This window comes from Anolis sagrei, chromosome 8 (assembly GCF_037176765.1).
Source record: "Anolis sagrei isolate rAnoSag1 chromosome 8, rAnoSag1.mat, whole genome shotgun sequence".
Lineage (NCBI taxonomy): Eukaryota > Metazoa > Chordata > Lepidosauria > Squamata > Dactyloidae > Anolis > Anolis sagrei.
Genome location: NC_090028.1, coordinates 16596350 through 16617971, shown reverse-complemented (window position 1 = coordinate 16617971; position 21622 = coordinate 16596350). Strand labels below are relative to the sequence as shown.

Here is a 21622-nt window from a genome sequence, read left to right as displayed (position 1 = left end):
ACCACTGTTCTAGAGGCATTATCTTCTGACGTTTCACCTGCATCTATGGCAAGTATCCTCAGAGGTAGTGAGGTCTATGGCAAGCATGCTCAGAGGTAGTGAAGACCTCCATCAAGAGATCTTCAACCATCTAAGAGTTGATTAATATTGTGTACTCCTTATTCAGATCTCATCTTATTAAGTATAACATGGACCAGTGTTTCTTCTCTCCCAGCCATATATACACAGAAGGACCCCAAATAGAACAAATTCTGCTTCATGCCACCCAACATTTATTCAAATATAAAGACATGTATTTCACCACAGCTCTTGAGGTTTCCAGCTGTAAAGTTCCCAATTATTATTTTTTATTTCTCTTCAAAAGTAACATATCCAGCATGGATAATTTATAACACAGTCTTTAGCACCATTAATGATTTGTTCTAAGAAGCCTCTTTTAAATAATGAAAAGAAAGTGAAAGTCAGAGAAACAGCTAGTTATGCGGAAGGTTACGCACCAGGGAAATCTACAGATCTCTGTGTATTAAAGACAGCATTCTGATTTAAAGAAATATCAGATGCACTTTTAAAAAACCCAAATACATTGTGTTCTTAAAAAAAATCTTAAAGGTATAAAATACAACATAGCTCCATAAGGGTTGTACCTTTACCCAGACAGACCCACTGAGAGTTTTATGCTGATCAGAATAGGTACAATATGTTTGGTTTATGGAATTATTTCCGTCATGCTGTTTACAATTCATAAAAATCCCCAACTCTCCAGAGTTTGGAACATTATTTTCAAGGAATGCAAATGCAGCATCCAGATCTGAAATCGCAGTTGGTATATACTTGAATGTGCTGCTCACCATCCATTTGAAAGCAGGAACTGCAGGCAAGGGAATCTTTTGCTGTTATATCTGGGTGCTTTCAGACAGCCTCATAATCTGGGACAAGTGCATGGGGAAAAAATCGCGGTACCTGGAAACAAGTCCAAACTACACTATGGAGCTGTATTATATGTCAGTCCTGGTAAAGGCTTCTGCAAGATGGATGGTGGGCATCGGCCATATGTTTACATTTGACTTTTTAAAATTGATGTTCTGAGATGCACTGGACCTAATAAGTGCTGATGCGGATATCTGAATGTACACACAAGTAGATTAATTGTCATTGTCTCTCCTAACCCTTCAGTTGCCTTTACTTTTTTTCTCTTGAAACCCATTTTCCTTTGGGGTCACTTCCCTGCCATTCTGGTGCCTACTGTGTAAATTCAAGTTTTGTTTAATTTCATAAACATCAGAACAAAGAAATGGTTGTAGAGAGTTATCATGGGAATTGCTTTCCAATTGTGCTTCCATTTAGCCACCTGTTGCTTCATCCTCTATACCAGGGGTCCTCAAACTAAGGCCCGGGGGCTGGATGTGGCCCTCCAAGGTCATTTAGCTGGCCCTCGCTTAGGGTCAACCTAAGTCTGAAATTACTTGAAAGCACACAACAACAACAACAACAACAACAACAATCCTATCTTATCAGCCAAAAGTAGGCCCACACTTCTCATTGAAATACCAATAAGTTTATATGTATTAAAATTGTTCTTCGTTTTAATTATTGTATTGTCTTAAAGTGTTTTTTGCACTACAAATAAGATATGTGCAGTGTGCATAGCAATTCATTCATTTTTTTTTTCAAATTATAATCCGGCCCTTCAACAGTTTGAGGCACTATGACTTGGCCCTCTGTTTAAAAAGTTTGAGGACCCATGCTCTATATGGTCTCCCCCTAAATCTCCTCTTCACTAGTCAACACCAGCAACAAGGCTGGATAGATGCTTATCAGGATTTTGGATAGGGTGAAAGGATTAAGAAACAATCCCCTTTTATCATATTTAAAAGGAAATATACACACAGAGATGCCTGTTGGTATGCCATTAGCTTGATGTCAGCTTTCGCAGGTAGAATAAATGTTCAGTCTCTATATGTTTACATGGAACATGGTCATGCACTGCTTCTGCATATGAGAATAAGACCACAATGATTTTTGTAGACAATTGTATTCTTAAAATACTTATAATATGGTGTGACCTCTTCCATGGATCTGTTGTATCACATTTGAGAGTTATCATCGTGAAAAGGCAGGCGAGTCTTATTTTTGAACAGCATATTTTTTAAAAAAACAACAACTTTCATTTCACTTGAAGTTCATATTAATAAGAGGAATAGTCCCTCCTGTTATGTGCTTTACTTTGTTAATGAAGCCATAGTAAATAAACAACATCAAAAGCATTATAATGAAGATCAGAGGGTTAATTGGGGAGATGAGTTGAGAGCAAGACTTTGAATACCCTCTTGAGCACCTGCTTCCATGCTAATTTATTCAGTAGCCTTGGTCACTGTTCTGTAGGAGATGCCTGCTGTTTTCTCAGGTTCCAAGTGCCCTTCTCTTTTTCTCCAAAGCATCTACTTGAAAGTAAATCAAGTGGTTTTATTAGTAATCAGGAAGATAGGTTGTCTGCTAGTTTCAGTTTGCATGGACTCCATAGACTGTATCCTTCCACAGCTAGAAGTTCCTGTTGATAAATAACATATCAAATACCAGGATATGGAGCCAAAGATAGAATCAAAGAATCAAAGAATCAAAGAATCATAGAATCAAAGAGTTGGAAGAGACCTCATGGGCCATCCAGTCCAACCCCCTGCTAAGAAGCAGGAATGTTGCATTCAAATCACCCCTGACAGATGGACAATATGAAGAGGTAGCACCATAGCAGAGGACCATGTAAAATGATGCTAGCTCAGTGGTTTTAGCAAAGAACTAAGACATTTCTACACTCACTGTAGGAAAGAAACCAATAGCCAGACAACCAGAGATTGAGAACAATAACCTCCATGAACCTTTTACATCTACTGAATTGGACATGGCTCTCAACAAATGTAAGAATGGCAAAGCAGCTGGCTTGGATGATCTACGGATGGAACAAATCAAGAACTTTGGTCCAAAAGCAAGGCGCTGGCTGCTGGAGCTGATGAACAACTGCACTGCATCCTGTCAGATCCCCAAAATCTGGAGGAAAGCAAGAGTCATCGCCATCTTGAAGCCAGGCAAAGACCGTAATGACCCAAAAAGCTACAGACCAATCTCCCTGTTGTGCCACCTCTACAAAGTTCTGGAGAGACTTATTTTGCATAGAATTATGGAAAATATAGACCCCTGTTTGATCCCACAGCAAGCTGGCTTCAGAAAAGGCAAAAGCTGCACATCGCAAGTGCTGAACCTGACTCAGCACATAGAAGATGGCTTTGAAAGGCAGCAGATCACAGGAGCTGTCTTCATAGACTTGTCAGCAGCCTATGATACTGTGAACCACCGCCTCCTCCTGAGAAAAATGTATAATATCACAAAGGACTACCACCTCACCCGCCTCATAGGAAACCTACTACAAAACAGGAGCTTTTTTTGTTGAGTTCCAGGGCCAGAGAAGCAGATGGCGGAAACAGAAGAATGGCCTGCCTCAGGGGAGCGTGCTTGCTCCATCCATGTTCAACATCTACACAAATGACCAGCCACTGCCAGAAGGGACAGAGAGGTTCATCTATGCTGATGATCGTGCCATTACTGCCATTATGCATGCCCAGTGTGGAACACATCTCACCACACTAAAACAGTAGATGTGGCTCTTAACGAGACATGCCGCATTATCACAGGGTGTCTGCGACCCACACCACTGGAGAAATTACACTGCTTAGCCGGTATTGCACCACCTGACATCCGCCGGGAAGTAGCAGCCAATAGTGAAAGGACCAAGGCAGAGACATCTTCAGCTCATCCCCTGTTTGGGTATCAGCCAGCACGTCAACGACTTAAATCAAGACATAGTTTTCTTAGATCTACAGAGACACTCACTGGAACACCCCAGCAAGCGAGAGTCCAAAAGTGGCAGGCCCAAACCCAGCACCTCAATTCATGGGTGATACCAGATGAGAGACTCCCCCCTGGGCACTCAGAAGACTGGGCGACTTGGAAGGCGCTGAACAGATTGCGCTCTGGCACCACGAGATGCAGAGCCAATCTTAAGAAATGGGGCTACAGGGTGGAATCCTCGGCATGCGAGTGAGGAGAAGAACAAACCACTGACCACCTGCTGCAATGCACCCTGAGCCCTGCCACATGCACGATGGAGGACCTTCTTGCGGCAACCCCAGAGGCACTCCAAGTGGCCAGATACTGGTCAAAGGACATTTAACCAAATACCAAATTTGCAAAATCTGTATGGTTTTTTTTTTCTTTCTTTCTTTCTTCTTTTTCCTTTTCTTTTTAATCTCTGTGTTTGTTTTGCTCTGTTAGAATTGTAATACAATGGTTGCTGATGACACGATAAATAAATAAATAAATAACTCACTGTTTCTTACCTTTAAAAGCTTATTCGAAAGGTCTATGGCTGGGGTCCTCAAACTAAGGCCCGAGGGCCGGATACGACCCTCCAAGGACATTTACCCAGCCTTTGCTCAGGGTCAACCTAAGTCTGAAATGACTTGAAAGCACACAACAACAACAATCTTATCTCATCAGCCAAAAGCAGACCCACACTTCCCATTGAAATACTAATAAGTTCATATTTCTTAAAATTATTCATTTTAATTATTGTATTGTTTTTAAGTGTGTTTTTTTGCACTACAAATAAGATATGTGCAGTGTGCATAGGAATTCATTCATGTTTGGTTTTTTTCAAATTACAATCCGGCCCTCCAACAGTTTGAGGGACTGTGAGCTGGCCCTCTGTTTAAAAAGTTTGAGGACTCCTGGTCTATGGGATGAATCTTAGCTAAGTACTAGGCTTGGGTAACTACGGAAAAATTTGGTTCTAAACTCGTTTCATTTTTAGGGGGTTTTTGCGTTTCGTTTTTTAAAAGAATTCCGAAATTTTTCTTTAAAAAAATTCGAAATATACGAAATTTCGTAAAATTACGAAACAATTACGAAACAATTACGAATCGATTCGTTAATGGCGGACGCGATTGTGCAATATGCTAAAAAACCCTCCATATGGGACAGGGGGAACTTCTGAAGCTTCCCTCTCCCTCTGTTGTTGACTGTTGGTGTGATAATTTCTTTTTATCACTGATAAAACAAACAACAACCCTAAAACTTGCACCAGACATACGGAAATAATTACGAAACAATTTCGAAACAATTTCCAAACAATTTCCAAACAATATCAAAAGAATTACGAAACAATTACGAAATAAATTGAAAAAATTGTTTCGATTTTTAATTACTCCTGCATGGCTCAATATCAGATTGTAAGCTAATTTAAATACGAATTAATAACAAATTACGAAATTAACGAACGAAACCGCCCAAGCCTACTAAGTACAGTTGGTATCTTAGGGGTAAAAGTGAGATAACTGTTGTAGGTGCTAAATTTTAATATGGAGATAAGGTTTCCCCATGACATTAAGTAAAGATTTCTCCTTGATATTAAGTCTAGTCACGTCTGACTCTGTGAGATGGTGTTCATCTCCATTTCTAAGCCAAAGAGCCAGCGTTGTCACTTCCAAGGTCATGTGGCCGGCATGACTGCGTGAAGTGCCGTTACCTTCCCGCCTGAGTACCTATTGATCTACTCACATTTGCATGTTTTTGAACTGCTAGGTTAGCAAAAGCTGGGCCTAGCAGCAGGAGCTCACCCCAGACCTTTGATCCAAATCGGCAGTCTTTTGGTCAGCCAGTTCAGCAGCTCAGCGGTTTAACCCACTGTGCCAATAGGGGCTCCAATATGGAGATATGAATAATAATAATAATAATAATAATAATAACTTTAATTATACCCCGCTACCATCTCCCGCAGGACTCGGTGCGGCTTACAAGAAACAAAATACATCAGAAACGAAAAACACAACAACAATATTTTATTTATTTATTTATTTATTTGCTGCATTTATTAACCGCCGCTCTTAGCCCTGGGGCGACTCACGGCGGTGTACAACATATAAAAGACAGTTTACAATGAGCCAACATGACAGAAACCAACATATCACTACTACACAAACATCTAATTACATTAAAATAATCCGCTTCGTCTTATCGTAGAATCATAATCAGTCTCGTAGTCATATTCCGTTCCAGTTGTCATTTCCAGTTACTGTAGCACTTAATTAAATGCCTTCTCGAATAGCCATGTCTTCAGGCTCTTGCGGAAGGACATAAGGGAGGGCGCTTGTCTGATGTCAACAGGGAGGGTGTTCCACAGCCGGGGGGCCACCACCGAGAAGGCCCTCTCTCTCGTCCCCGCCAGACGTGCCTGTGAGGCAGGCGGGATCGAGAGAAGGGCCTCCCCAGACGATCTCAAGGTCCTCGTAGGCTCATAGGCCGATATGCGGTCCGAAAGGTATTTTGGGCCGGAACCGTTTAGGGCTTTGTAGGATAACACCAGCACCTTAAATTGGGCCCGGTAGCAGATCAGCAGCCAGTGGAGCTGGAACAACAAGGGCGTTGTATGCTCCCTGCGTCCTGCTCCTGTTAGTAACATGGCTGCCGCGCGCTGGACTAGCTGAAGCTTCCGGGCCGTCTTCAAGGGCAGCCCCATGTAGAGAGCGTTGCAGTAGTCAAGGCGGGATGTGACCAGAGCGTGTACCACTGTGGCCAAGTCAGACTTCCCAAGGTACGGGCGCAGCTGGCGCACGAGCCTAAGCTGTGCAAATGCTCCCCTGGTCACCGCTGAAACCTGGGGATCCAGGCTCAACGATGAGTCCAGGATCACACCCAAGCTGCGAACCTGCGCCTTCAAGGGGAGTGCGACCCCATCCAGCACAGGCTGTAACCCTATACCCTGCTCGGCCTTGCGACTGACCAGGAGTACCTCTGTCTTGTCTGGATTTAATTTCAGTTTGTTCGCCCTCATCCAGACCATTACAGCGGCCAGGCACCGGTTCAGGACCTCGACAGCCTCCTTAGAAGCAGGTGGAAAGGAGTGACAGAGTTGGACATCATCTGCGTACAGATGACACCGCACCCCGAAACTCCGGATGATCTCACCCAGCGGCTTCATGTAGATATTAAACAGCATGGGGGACAATATAGAGCCCTGTGGAACCCCACAGGTCAAAGGCTGTGGTGTTGAACAGGAGTCCCCCAATAACACCTTCTGGGTACGGCCCTCCAGAAATGACTGGAGCCACTGCAAAGCAGTGCCCCCAAGACCCATTTCCGCAAGGCGCCCCAGAAGGATACCGTGGTCGACGGTATCGAAGGCCGCTGAGAGGTCCAGGAGCACCAACAGGGACACACTCCCCCTGTCTAGCTCCTGGCGCAGATCATCCACTAAGGCGACCAAGACCGTCTCGGTACCATGTCCCGGTCTGAAACCAGACTGTGCCGGATCCAGATAATCCGTGTCTCTCAAGAATACCTGGAGTTGTGAGGCCACCACGCTTTCCATGACTTTGCCCAAAAAGGGGAGATTGGAAACAGGCCGAAAGTTGTCAAATTTAGTGGGGTCTAGTGATGGTTTCTTCAACAGCGGTTTTATAATAGCCTGTTTTAGGCTCGCTGGAATTTTGCCTTCCCGGAGGGAGGCGTTAACCACCACCGTTACCCACTCAGCCAATCCCCCTCTGGCCTCCTTCAGAAGCCAGGATGGGCAGGGGTCTAGGATGGACGTGGTGGGCCTCATTCCTCCAAGTATCTTGTCCACATCCTCGGGCTTCACAAACTGAAAAGAATCCATCAAAATAGGACAAGCAGGTGCTCGTGTCACATCCTCAGAGACTGCATTTAACATGGTGTCCAGCCCAGAACGGATCAAAGCGACTTTGTCTGCGAAGAACCGAGCAAATGCTTCACAGCGCGTGACCAAATTGTCAGGGCTCCCGCCTGAGGTGGCGGGAGTTAAAAGACCTCTGACAATCCGAAACAACTCCAACGGACGTTTTTTTGCAGACGCAATAGTGGCCGCAAAGAAAGTTTTCTTTGCGGCTTTTATTGCCGTGGCATATGCCCTTAGAAAGGACACAAACCGTGCTCGATTTGGCTCGCTTGGGTCCGAACGCCACACGCTCTCTAGTTCCCTCTTCCTTCGCTTCATCACTGCCAGCTCCTCAGTAAACCAAGGGGCTGGTTTAGCTCGGCTACTTGAGAGGGGACGTTCCGGAGCGATCATGTCAATTGCCCTGGTCATCTCCCCATTCCAGAGAGCGACCAAGGCCTCGACATGGTCACCTACCGAGGTGGCGGGCAAATCCCCAAGAGCCGTCAGGAATCCATTCGGATCCATAAGCCTCCTGGGGCGGACCATCTTAATGGGTCCTCCACCCTTGCGGAGGTTAGGGGGCGCAGTGAGCCTAAATCTGATCAGGAAGTGGTCGGTCCATGGCAACGGAGAGATGGACAACTCCTCCACACCGCCACCCTGCTCCCATCCCTGGCAGAAAACCAAGTCCAATGTATGTCCAGCACAGTGGGTGGGGCCAGATATTTGTTGGGACAGCCCCATGGTTGCCATGGCAGACATGAAGTCCTGAGCCGCTCCAGTGAGGGTCGCCTCGGCATGGATGTTGAAGTCCCCGAGCACAAGAAGCCATTGAGACTCCAACGCCAGGATCGAGACCACCCCCGCTAGCTCAGGTAGGGAGACTGTAGTGCAGCGAGGTGGACGGTACACTAGCAGAATCCCTATTCTGTCCTGGTCACCCACCCTCAGGTGGACGCATTCGAAATTTGTGGTCTGCGGGATGGGGCTCCTGGTCAGATGGATGGAATCTCTATAGACCACTGCGACCCCGCCTCCCCGTCCTCCAGATCTCGGTTGGTGCTGTACGGAGAAGCCTGGAGGACAAAGCTGGGTGAGATTTACGCCTCCAGCTTCATCCAACCAGGTCTCCTTGATGCACGCCAGATCTGCCCGCTCCTCCAGGATTAGGTCCTGGATCCAGGTCGTTTTTCCGTTGACAGATCTGGCGTTCAACAGCACCACCTTCAATCCAGAGGGCCCGCTCACCTGGTTACACCAATTTACCTTAGGAGACCGGTTTGGGATTGTTAATGTAGATAAGCGGTCCGAATTAGGCCAAATTTGAGGTCTCCTTTTTCCGCATCTCCCCCTCCCCACCACGACCTCTATGGGGGCCCCTCGGCTAGTGGAACACCTCCCCTCCTCCATGGCGCAATCCAAAACCAAGGTCTTAATTTCTGTTTTGCTAGTTGTTTGGTTTGTTGGCTCTTGCCAACTCCCTTGCTCCCCTTCCTCCCCCCTCCCCGCCCCATTTTTGTTCACAGGCTCCAGCCCACCTCCTCCCTTGCCCCTTCCACTAGTCAGTAGTAACAAGGACAGTACAAATAGGGGGATGGGGAACCACATGGATAACAATAGGTTCAAATGGTGATGGGCGTTCCAGCCACACCAGTTAGATAGTTCGTAAAGTGCAAGAGTCTTAAAGTGCAACACAATCAATAGCACCAATCAGTCAACAACACAACTGCGTGCCGTTGGGCAAATTCATAAAGTGCAAAGATCTTAAGTGCAACAGATACCCGAAACTGGCTCTCGACGCTAACTAAAGTGCGGCATAGAGGGATAAGGAAGGGGGCGTAAGTGCTAGTATAATTTAGCAGCAAGAGGCAGGCGCCTTAAAGTGCTATATTGCGTTCTTATATCAAGTTAGCAGCAAAAGACAACCAAGGAAAGTACTGTGTTAGTAATATGCAAACACACTAATTACGAAGATGCTGGTGGTAGCAATTAAATAAGGTTGTTATGATTCAGGTGTAATCTCTAGACGGTTGATATAAAAAGCGGATGGGTCTTCAATCTTCCGGAGATGGTCAACACGGCAGTGGTCAGCACAATTGGTCTATCACAATATCTATCGACACAAAGAAGGCCAGCACAGAAGGTCTACACAGTATCAGTCACACAGCAACACAGCAGAGGTCAGCGTAAAGGTCTATACGCGGCTTGCCCAGATGGTGAGGCCCAAATAGTCAAAGATGGTAAAGGCCGTTCAGAACACAACAAGCCTTGCTGCACGCACTGCTGGACGATAGGGAACAGCTGGAATGCCGGGACTGGAAAGATGGAAACCCAGGGAGGGCCGGGAAATCAGCCGGAGCGACGGGGCCAGGGCGATGGAAAGCCAGCGGGCCCAGGACTCAGCACCTCCAGATCGCGGTGTGGTGGCGTGGCAGCGCCGGCAGGCAGCCAAGATGGTCAGAAGGCCAGTCAAGCCGCATCCGACCCAGCCCGAGTGGCGAGGGGAGGGGGTGCATTCAAGCCGGCAATACAACAATAAATAACTCATAGCAAAGCAAAACAATAACAAAAATATCACAACACATTTAAAAACCTGTGGCAGGGCCAAATGTAATTATTATTATTTTTTAAATGCTGGGCATGTCCAGGTGAAAAAGGATGGATATTTTGGGGATAAGTGGGTGTGCAGACAATTCTAACTCTCTCGTAAAGTGCATTTGGGACATATTGCTTGGGATTCCTTAATCTGGGAAGGCACACTGGAACATCCATGTTTTCAAGCTCCTTCTGAAGACTGCCAATGTTGGGGCATGCCTGATGTCCTTGGGGAGGGAGTTCCAGAGTTGTGGGGCCACCACCGAGAAGGCTAACCTAGCAGTTCAAAAACATGCAAATGTGAATGTAGAATAGTTAATTTTATTTGTTGCGTCAGAGCAACCAGTCCATTATATATTACATTTCTAACAGAACAAAGCAAACAGACAGAAAAATACACATCTTGTGAGTTTGGTAGTTGGTTAAATGTCCTTTGACCAGTATCTGGCCACTTGGAGTGCTTCCAGTGTTGCTGCAAGAAGGTCCTCCATGGTGCATGTGGCAGGGCTCAGGTTGCATTGCAGCAGGTGGTCAGTGGTTTGCTTTTCTCCACACTCGCATGCCGAGGATTCCACTTTGTAGCCCCATTTCTGAAGGTTGGCTCTGCATCTCGTGGTGCCAGAGCGCAGTCTGTTCAGTGCCTTCCAAGTCGCCCAGTCTTCTGTGTGCCCAGGAGGGAGTCTCTCATTGGGTATCAGCCATTGGTTGAGGTGCTGGGTTTGGGCCTGCCACTTTTGGACTCTCGCTTGCTGAAGTGTTCCAGTGATTGTCTCTGTATATCTTGGAAAACTATGTCTAGATTTAAGTCGTTGGCATGCTGGCTGATACCCAAACAAGGGATGAGCTGGAGATGTCTCTGCCTTGGTCCTTTCACTATTGGGTGCTACTTCCCGGCGGATGTCAGGTGGTGCAATACTGGCTAAGCAGTGTAATTTCTCCAGTGGTGTATGGCGCAGACCCCCCGTGATAATGCGGCATGTCTCATTAAGAGCCACATCCACTGTTTTAGTGTGGTGAGATGTCTTCCACACTGGGCATGCATACTCAGCAGTAGAGTAGCACAGCGCAAGGGCAGATGTCTTCACTGTATCTGGTTGTGATCCCCAGGTTGTGCCAGTCAGCTTTCGTATGATATTGTTTCTAGCACCCACTTTTTGCTTGATGTTCAGGCAGTGCTTCTTGTAGGTAAGAGCATGGTGCATAGTGACTCCCAGGTATTTGGGTGCGCTGCAATGCTCCAGTGGGATTCCTTAGAATAGTTAATGTAGAATAAGGAGTGGGGAGAAGGAGGAGTGTCCCTCCTCTTGCTAGCCTTTGTGTCCTCCTTCATCTACCCCAGGTTCAGAAGAATAAGTTTGTGTTGCATCTCTTAAGTAAAGCAAAAAGAAGGTTCCAGGAATTTTACACAAAATAATCACACATTGAACAAATTGAATTATTTTGGACCATACGTTTCATTATAGTCCTAGGTTACCTTCAAATCCCTCAAGTGGAAATATACTGTTGGCAACAATATCTACAACCTACTCATAAATGAATTTGACTTCATGCCATAGATTACTGGACTGAATTCCATCAAAAAATCGTATCTCTGCTTCATCTTTCTCCCAGCTTTCACTTCTTGTCCAAAACCCTGCTGTCAATCTGCATGGCCATTCTGCCTTTGCTGTATTATCTTCATTAAAAGCATTGGCCCTTTCAATTGCACTCAATAGGAAAACGGGTGTTCCAAATGCATTTTTAAACTAGAGCTAGAACACACCCTTGTTGTCATTTGTACCAGGGCAAACCTTTGATAAAAGTTTAAAAATCTCATTCGGACAGAAACTCTTAGTAATGACCTTGAATGAACATGAGTATCGATCGGGGCTAAAGTGCATTATGAGCTTACAGATATGTGTGTGCGAAACGAAGCCCAAAGGCACTTATGCCTCTTTCAAAGGTAAACTAATTCAAAAGTTAACTTATATTATAAAATGCCTTAGGTTTCATATTGTGCTGATGATGGGATATTGAATAAACTCGTAAGTAATAAGTAAATAAATTCTCAGTGGATTCAATTATCTTTCTCTATAGCTTCAATAGCACACAAATACATTCTAGTGGACACTTCATTTCTTTCACTAGCACTTTTAAAGCTGAAGGGGTGCTCTTGGACTTGAGTCTCAAAGCAATGAGATGAGTAGGTTCTTGTGGGTTTTTTCGGGCTATATGGCCATGTTCTAGAGGCATTTTCTCCTGACGTTTCGCCTGCATCTATGACAAGCATCCTCAGAGGTAGTGAGGTCTGTTGGAACTAGGACAATGGGTTTATATTAGGGCTGGGCGGTTTCGTTTCGTTAATTCGTAATTCGTTAAAAATTCGTTATTTTTTTTGTTAAGCAATAACGAACCATTCTGGAGCAACTTAAAAACGAAACAAATGTTTCAATTCGTTTCGTAAATGCTTCGTATTTCATTATGTATTTGTTTCGTCATTGGTTTGAGGTCGTTTCGTTATTATTTCCGCATGTCTGGGGCAAGTTTTATAGTTGTTGTTTGTTTTATCAGTGAAAAAAATTATAATATCACACCAACAGTCAACAACAGAGGGAGAGGGAAGCTTCAGAAGTTCCCCCTGTCCCATTTGGAGGTTTTTTAGCATATTGCACGGTCACGTCCGCCATTAACGAATCGATTCGTTATTGATTCGTTATTGTTTTGTAATTTTTTAACATTTATGAAATTTTGTAAATATCGAACTTTTTAAAAGAAAAATTTCGGAATTCTTTTAAATATCGAAACGCAAAACCCCCCAAAAAACGAATCGATTTTAGAAACAAATTTTTCCGTTGTTACCCAGGCCTAGTTTATATATCTGTGGAATGACTGGGGTGGGGCCAAGAGCTCTTCTCTGTTGGAGCTAGGTGTGAATGTTTCAACTGACCACCTTATTTATTTATTTATTTATTTATTTATTTATTTCAGTTACTTCTACCCCGCCCTTCTCACCCCCGAGGGGGGACTCAGGGCGGCTTACAAAAAAGGCACAATTTGATGCCTATGTCAATTATACATACATACATAAAAGCAATTAAACAGTTAACAGGTTAAAATCATCAGTACATAACACAATAGTAAACAATCTCATACTCAGTGTTCAGAGTTCCATAAATCCATTCTGTTCCGTCAATTCCTGCCCATCATCAAGGTCTTTCCTTTAGCTGCCAGAATGTCCAAAAGCCTGGTCCCACATCCAGGTCTTCAATTTTTTTTCTGAATGAAAAAAGGGAAGTCACCTTCATTAGCATTTGAAGGCCTGGCTGAGCCTGGGAGAATCTTTTGTTGAGAGGTGTTAAGCTGTGCTTGGTTGTTTCCTCTCTGCTGTTTTGCTGTTGTAATTTTTGAGTTTTTTAATACTGGTAGCCAGATTTTGTTCATTTTCATGGTCCCTCCTTTCTGTTGAAATTGTCCACATGCTTGTGGATTTCAATGGCTTCTCTGTGTAGTCTGACATGGTGGTTGTTGGAGTGGTCCAGCATTTCTGTGTTCTCAAATAATATGCTGTGTCCAGGCTGGTTCATCAGGTGCTCTGCTATGGCTGATTTCTCTGGTTGAAGTAGTCTGCAGTGCCTTTCATGTTCCTTGATTCGTGTTTGGGCGCTGCGTTTGGTGGTCAAAACACGAATCAAGGAACATCACAGCACAAGGAGAGAGATATACACTGTACATGACTTCCTTATATACAATTCTATACAATTACACATAGCAATCTCTGATTGGTTCCCAACTCATTAACTTAACTCAGACCCAGGATTACATCATTCACAATCACCTGGACTAGGCCAGAACACATTCCCCAAATGATTCCCTATATACAGTTAATGCATGACTCAGCATTTCCAATAGAAGCCCATTAGCAGTGCATGACTCAGCTATATTATATTATAATACATTGTAAAACCTGACAGGAAAGAAATACAATTCTACTCTGATCTGTTCACTCGCTTCTTCTGCTATCATCCCCATCATAGACTTGGTCTCTTTAAGAAGATTACAAAAGTGACTGTATAGCTCCATCCCATATCCCAAATACTAATAATAATAACAACAACAACAACAACAACAACAACAACAACAACAACACTTTATTTATATTTCACCCTTCTCACTCCGAAGGGGACTCAGGGCGGATCACAGTACACATACATGGCAAACATTCAATGCTGCTTTGTATGGACAATACACAGACAGACAGAACAGAAGGAGGTGCCATGGAAGGTTGGGCTTGAGTCCCGGGCGTGCTGTTGCTCCATCCTCTATGACGAAGAGCCGTCAGGACTTCCTCCTTCCTTTTGGTTGACCAGCATTCTCTGAACTTCCTTCTTTATGGCATCATAAAACACCTCTCCCGCTTTTTTAGCGGTACCTAATTTTTCTAATTACAGCTAAAGCTGTTTTCGAATTGCTTAGGTAAACAATGAGTTAGGGCTGACAGTTGGTCACTCACACCAACCCGGGGCTTTGAACTTGCAACCTTTTGGTTGATAGATCTTATAATTGCTGATGATTTACCAGCTGTGATAAACCTCTGACCAATAGGGCTGGGCAACCAAGGAAAAATTTGTTTCTAAACTCGATTCGTTTTTAGGGGGTTTTTGCGTTTCGATTTTTAAAAGAATTCCGAAATTTTCCTTTAAAAAAGTTCGAAATTTCGGAAATTTCGGAAATTATGAAACAATTACAAATCGATTTGTTAATGGCAGACGCAATATGCTAAAAAAAACCTCCAAATGGGACAGAGGGAACTTCTGAAGCTTCCCTCTCCCTCTGTTGTTGACTGTTGGTGTGATAATTATATTTTTTTTCACTGATAAAACAAACAACAACTGTAAAACTTGCACCAGACATGCGGAAATAATAACGAAACAATTTCGAAACGATTTCGAAACGATTTTGAAACAATAACGAAACAATTACGAAACAAATTGAAAAATTCGTTTCGTTTTTTAGTTGCTCCTGAATGGTTCAATATCGCTTCATTATAAAAAAAATAACGAATTAATAACGAATTACGAAATTAACGAATGAAACCACCCAGCCCTACTGACCAAGCCTTTTAGACAGGCCTATCACCAAAAATATGTCTCTGTGATTCAACTTCTCTCATACTCCCTGAACAAATCTACCTGGATTAATCTATTTACATGGTATAGAGTGGGCTAAAATAAAATAACATAACATAGCAATCCTGTTTTATTTACTGTATTTCTACCCCACTCTATCTCACCCCAGAGGGGACTCAGAGAGGCTGTTGGTAGTGCTGGGGAATTCCTACAACCAATAGATGACTGGCTAATCCCTTACAAGTCAGGACAAGGAGCCATTTGATGAAATATCCTGAGGTGGAGGGAGCATGAACTCTGTGGTACATAAATGTACTGGCACTTGAAGTTGTTTCCCCCCTTCCAATCGGCTTGAAAAGCACCCTTCCACCCTGGCCAGTCTGGAGGAGGGAAATATTTTCTTAATTTACAATAACCTCAATCAAAAGGAGAATGTGCCCTGTCTTGTTCCCACACCTGAAATGAGATGCCTTGTGGAGGATGGCCTCTTTTCTAAAGAGTACAAACTTTTTTCACATCCTTAGGGATAACCTGAGCAACATGTGCTAGAGGGAGGCAACAAATGATAGTTATTACTGTCATGACCTGCTTCTGAGATTCCCAGAAGCATCTATGATGTCACTGTTGGATGCAAAATGCAATACTAAGTGGGCTTCTAGTCTTCTGGACAGAAGAAAATCATTTCATGATTTCCCAAACTGAATATCAATATTTTAATTTTTAAACAGATGTAACGATGTGCAGTTTAAGCCTGAGACTGAATATTTAATTTTGTTTGAATCTACTAAAATGATTTACAAAGGAAAAGTGATTTTTGGTTATTTATTTCTTTATTTAATTTCAAAACTGTGTGTTTCTGTCTTCTTATTCCAGTAATTTGTCTAGCTCTAGCTCATTACATTAGCAGTCCTGGACACACATGTTAGGGAATAGGGCCGACTGAAGACAGCAAGGCTTACTTCTCAATAAAATTCACCTAAGACTTCAATCTGAATGCTTATGCTTATGGACATAAAAAGTACACATAGGGAAAGGGGTGTTCAAAAGAGATGTGAATGTCCAAAGAGGAAATCTTTCTCCATTCTAGGGATGGAAACATTTCATTCTCAAATCTGGGAATGGAAAAATACAACAAAGTCTCACTTATCTAACATAAACGGGCCGACAGAACATTGGATAAGTGAAAATGTTGGATAATAAGGCCCTCCTTATTATCCAACGTTTTCGCTTATCCAAGGAAAAGCCTATTAAACGTCAAATTACATTATGATTTTACAAATTAAGCATCAAAACATTAAGCATTTAAAGCAAATCGACATAAAAGCAGCTCAATACATTATGTATTGAATACCTTATGTATCAATACATTATGTAGTAATTACTATATTTACGAGTTTAGCAACAAAACATTGCAATGTATTGAAAAAGCTGTGTATTCGAGTGGGAGGCAGACTGTGTTGGATAATACAAAATGTTGGGTGAGAAAAGTTTGGATAAATAATACTTTACTGTATTTTCCTTATTTAGGAAACTAACAAGCAGGGGCGGCTCGTCCATTATGCGAAGTAAGCTGTCGCAGAAATCTTTTTTTGCCAGGGGCGCAGAGGCGCCTCTGTAAATGCCCCTCGACCGCCACTTGAGGAGCACCCCCTCAGCTCACAACAGCTCTAGCAGTCTGGGGGGAGACTCGGCTTTCTTGCCTCGCTGCCGAGCAATCCTCTTCCCAAAGGGGCTGGGCCTTTGAGCCTCGCCTAGCCCCTCTCGTTCCTGCTCCACCTGGCCACCGGGTGCGCGAGCAGAGCCGGCGCTCAATCATTCTCCGCGTTCGATCCCTCCCCCATGACTGGCTCCCTTTCCCGATCCCCCAGTGCTCCACCTGCCTCCTCTCCTCTCCCCAATCTGCGGGTGGGCCAAGGGGCGGAGCCGCTGCGTCTGGCCCTCTTTGGGTCTGGAGGCGGATCTGAAGACCCCAGCGTGTGCACCAAAAGTCGCCTCTTCTCCTGACTTTCTCTTCATCCATTGGGACCAAGAGAGAGAGAGAGCCCCTCCGGCTGGAGGTATCTCCCACCTCAGCTCCCTTCAGGCATGCCTCCGGACCCAAAGCGGGCCAGGCAAGGGAGCAAGTGCGGCAAGTGTAGTTACTGGGATGTATAGTTCACCTACAATCAAAGAGCATTCTGAACTTCACCAATGATGGAATTGAACCAAATATGGCACACAGAACTCCCACGACGAACAGAAAATATATATCAATGATTGGTTGGTGGGGGGTCGCCAAAATACTGTTTGCTTACCTTTGATAACTACCTAGGGCCGCCTCTGCTAACAAGGCTCTTGCATTGTTGCTATGTGGTGGTTTTCACGATTTTCTTTGCAAACCTTCCACAAAGGGATAATTTTTCAAATAAAAATAAAGAATTAGATGTTGCAGAATATTTAACAATTTGTGCAAAATATATATTGGTGGCTAGTATTTTAGCGCTACTGTCAGGAAAGGAACTTCACTTGCTCTTGACAAGTGCAGGATGTCAGAATATTTCAGAATTCCAGATAAAGAATGCTCAGCCTGTATTAATGGTTCTTTAATGTATTGTGTATATGTATGTGTGTATATGTTTTTATATTTATATTTAAAATAATTTATATGCCATCTTGAAAGGATTCCCTATAGAAGATATGATCATCAAACAAGGTATTAATGGCAAGCATAAAAACTAAAAGCCTTAAAGAAGAACCAATAAAACATAATCAAATGGCAAAGAGAATTTTATTTAAAGCCTTGGCAGAATAGAAATTGTTTTAAAGCTTGCCTGAAAACTATAAAAGACTAGAGTGAGCTGGGCATCCCAAGGGAGTGATTACCATAAACCAAGTTTCACACAAGGAAAAAAAGGTTGTCCTGTTCAGCAGCATGTATCCACGGAAGCAGTGGAACATGGAAGACGATTTCATAATACGGAGTGACTAGGTTTACACAGCAGGAAGCATTGGTCTCAAAGGTGCTTCAAAATAGCTTTGCATGTGGCAAGAAGTGGACCTTTAAATATTGCAAATGGTAAAATAATATGGGAGAATAGAATGAAGAGGGACATGGTCCAAATCAGTTGGATTCAAATCTTTGTTGCAACTTAGAAATTCTTGAAAACATTGTTATAAAACCATGACAAATGTGACAAGACAGGTATTATATATAATTTTGTATAAGTAAACCTCATGTATAATAGCTGGTTTGGGTGACAAAACTATAAATTTTGATATGATCCATTGATAAGTTGAAGTTCATTCAAAGAAGAGGATGGATCCCTTTTTTAAAGGAAGAGTTATGGTACAGTACTTACATTGACCCATGAGTAAGTTGACCCAGTTGTGATGTCTTCACCTAGCCTTTTCCCTTCTCTGTTCCATTTCCTTGTTTTGTTCTTCCTTTGGAGGCTTTCCCCTCCTTTTAGTCTGTGCCAGAGTTTTAGAGAAGGCCAGAAATTGTTTGGGTTCCTTGGCCTGGCAATCTAAACAGGCAGTCTATAACATGTATAGTCATCTTAGCTGTGTATATACCTCTGTAGTGAATCATACCTTTTGTAGGCTGAAGCCGAAGCCTAAAAGACAGTAGGCCGGCCTCCATCTTAGTGAGGGAAACACAAGGAGAATCTGTTCAGAAGAGGGGAGGAGTTTAGCTGCCCCAGGACAGATGGGAGGAGCTGAAGCTGTCAGTGTAAAAGGGAGGCAGGCAGCTTCTGACAGGGAGAAGTGATTTAACATCAGAGAGAGAAGGGATTTTAAGGGTTTTAAGAGCAGAGAAGGGAATTGGATTTCAAACTGAGGGGAAGAGGGTAGTTTGAGAGTGAGTGGAAGATTTCCCGAGGGAGAGTGGTGGAAAGGCAGGTGTGGCTATAGAGTGGCCTGGAGAGCCAATAGCCGCCTGTGAACTGGTGTGAGAGGAAAACACACTAGTTGTTATGCACTCTAAAGATCAGAGTATTGTAGTGGGATCTAGATACGCTGAGGGAAATTGCTCACGTCGAAGAACAGATACCCAGTTGAGAAGTTCAGCCAGCTTGTTAGGTCTTAGTAACTGTTTAGGAAGATTGTGCTGTGCTGACCATATATGATTTCATAACTCAAAGAAGAAGCCAGTTGTTTGTTCTCATATATTTAAATAAACTTTGTTCTAGTTCAACTTTACAAGAAGTCCTCACAGTGATTCATTTCATTAAGCCTGTTCCAGTAGAATTCTAATATCTTTTCACCTCAGACACTTTAGGGGAGTTAAGGAAAGGGCTGTGGCACACTAAGCTTTACCTCACACATAACATCAAGTTATATTCTCAAAAGTTATTTGAGTGGTGGCAGTAATACCTTAAAAAAACACATAGAGCTTTGTGACAGGTGTCCAGTTGGAGCCTAAGAAGACAAAGTCCTCTACTCTGTTCCTTCAAATGGGTACCATCGGCCGAACTGGTCATTCAGTTTAGTTCACATTGGTGACAAGATGAGAGCAATATAACAGTAGAAGGAACGTGACAGTTATGTGTGCTAGGGAATATATCTGAAGTATTATTCCTTAGAGTTCTAGCCGACCGTTGCAATCTGGTGGCAAGTGGTGGGATAAAAAGGTTTCCCACCCTGCCAACGACCGATCGGTCCCTTGGTCCTTTATAAACTGGGGGCAGTGGCCGGTTGATCTTTACAACCTCATAGACCTTCATAACTGTATATACCTTAAAGCTTTGTATACATTTCATCATTATAGTATATACCACATAGTCCCCTTAGCTGTGTATTTACCATATCGACACTATAGCCCAGAGTGCTTTACCAATATAGCGTGTACCTTTACGATCTAGCTATTTTAGTTCTGTGTTTTACGTTTTTAGTTCTCTATTATATCAATAGCCAAGTACCTTACTGAAGACAATATACCCAAGCATTTACCAATATTTTAGTCCAATATTTTACTTTTAATAGCCAAGTACTTACCAAGTGACTTATCACAATTATAGTCAAGTGTTTATTTCCGGTGTAACTAAATTCAATCAACAAACTTTGTCTTTGTAATATTTTATTTTGATTCGCCTTTCAAGAACTCTGACTGAAGTTGGCTTTGCCTTTTGTTTCCAGTAAACTTATTTGGTTAACTTTAATCCTGTCTCAAGAGTCTTTATTTTTAAAGAACTGAAGTACATCAGAGGGTATATCGATGGCCACCACGGAATAGCCAGACATATAGTTTTCCTTTTACCATGGCGTGCCATCACACCAGTAGATGTTGAACATGGATGGAGCAAGCATGCTCCCCTGAGGCAGGCCTTTCTTCTGTTTCCGCCATCTGCTTCTCTGGCCCTGGAACTCAACAAAAAAGCTCCTGTTTTGTAGCAGGTTTCCTATGAGGCGGGTGAGATGGTAGTCCTTTTGTGATATTATACATTTTTCTCAGGAGGAGGCGGTGGTTCACAGTAGCATAAGTTGCTGACAGGTCTATGAAGACAGCTCCTGTGATCTGCTGCTTTTCAAAGCCATCTTCTATGTGCTGAGTCAGGTTCAGCACTTGCGTTGTGCGGCTTTTGCCTTTCCTGAAGCCAGCTTGCTGTGGGATCAGACATGGGTCTATTTTTTCCATAATTCTATGCAGGATAAGTCTCTCCAGAACTTTGTAGAGGTGGCACAGCAGGGAGATTGGTCTGTAGCTTTTTGGATCATTATGTTCTTTGCCTGGCTTCAAGATGGCTATGACTCTTGCTTTCCTCCAGATTTTGGGGATCTGACAGGATGCAGTGCAGTTGTTCATCAGCTCCAGCAGCCAGCACTTTGCTTTTGGGCCAAAATTCTTGATTTGTTCCATCCGTAGATCATCCAAGCCAGCTGCTTTGCCATTCTTAATGAGACATGCCACATTATCACAGGTTGTCTGCACCCTACACCACTGGAGAAATTACCCTGCTTAGCCGGTATTGCACCACCTGACATCCGCTGGGAAGTTGCAGCCAATAGTGAAAGGATCAAGGCAGAGACATCTCCAGCTCATCCCTTGTTTGGGTATCAGCCAGCACACCATTGACTTAAGTCAAGAAATAGTTTTCTTAGATCTACAGAGACACTCACTGGAACACCTCAGCAAGTGAGAGTTCAAAAGTGGCAGGCTCAAACCCAGCACCTCAATCCGTGGGTGATACCAGATGAGAGACTCCCCCCTGGGCAC

At 43.5% G+C, this 21622-nt stretch overlaps 1 protein-coding gene across 1 annotated transcript in view; it reads left to right on the top strand.

Annotated features, from left to right (window-relative positions):
- CDH8 (cadherin 8) overlaps window positions 1-21622 on the top strand; it is a 603855-nt gene that overhangs the window by 577061 nt on the left and 5172 nt on the right. The window lies entirely within an intron of this gene.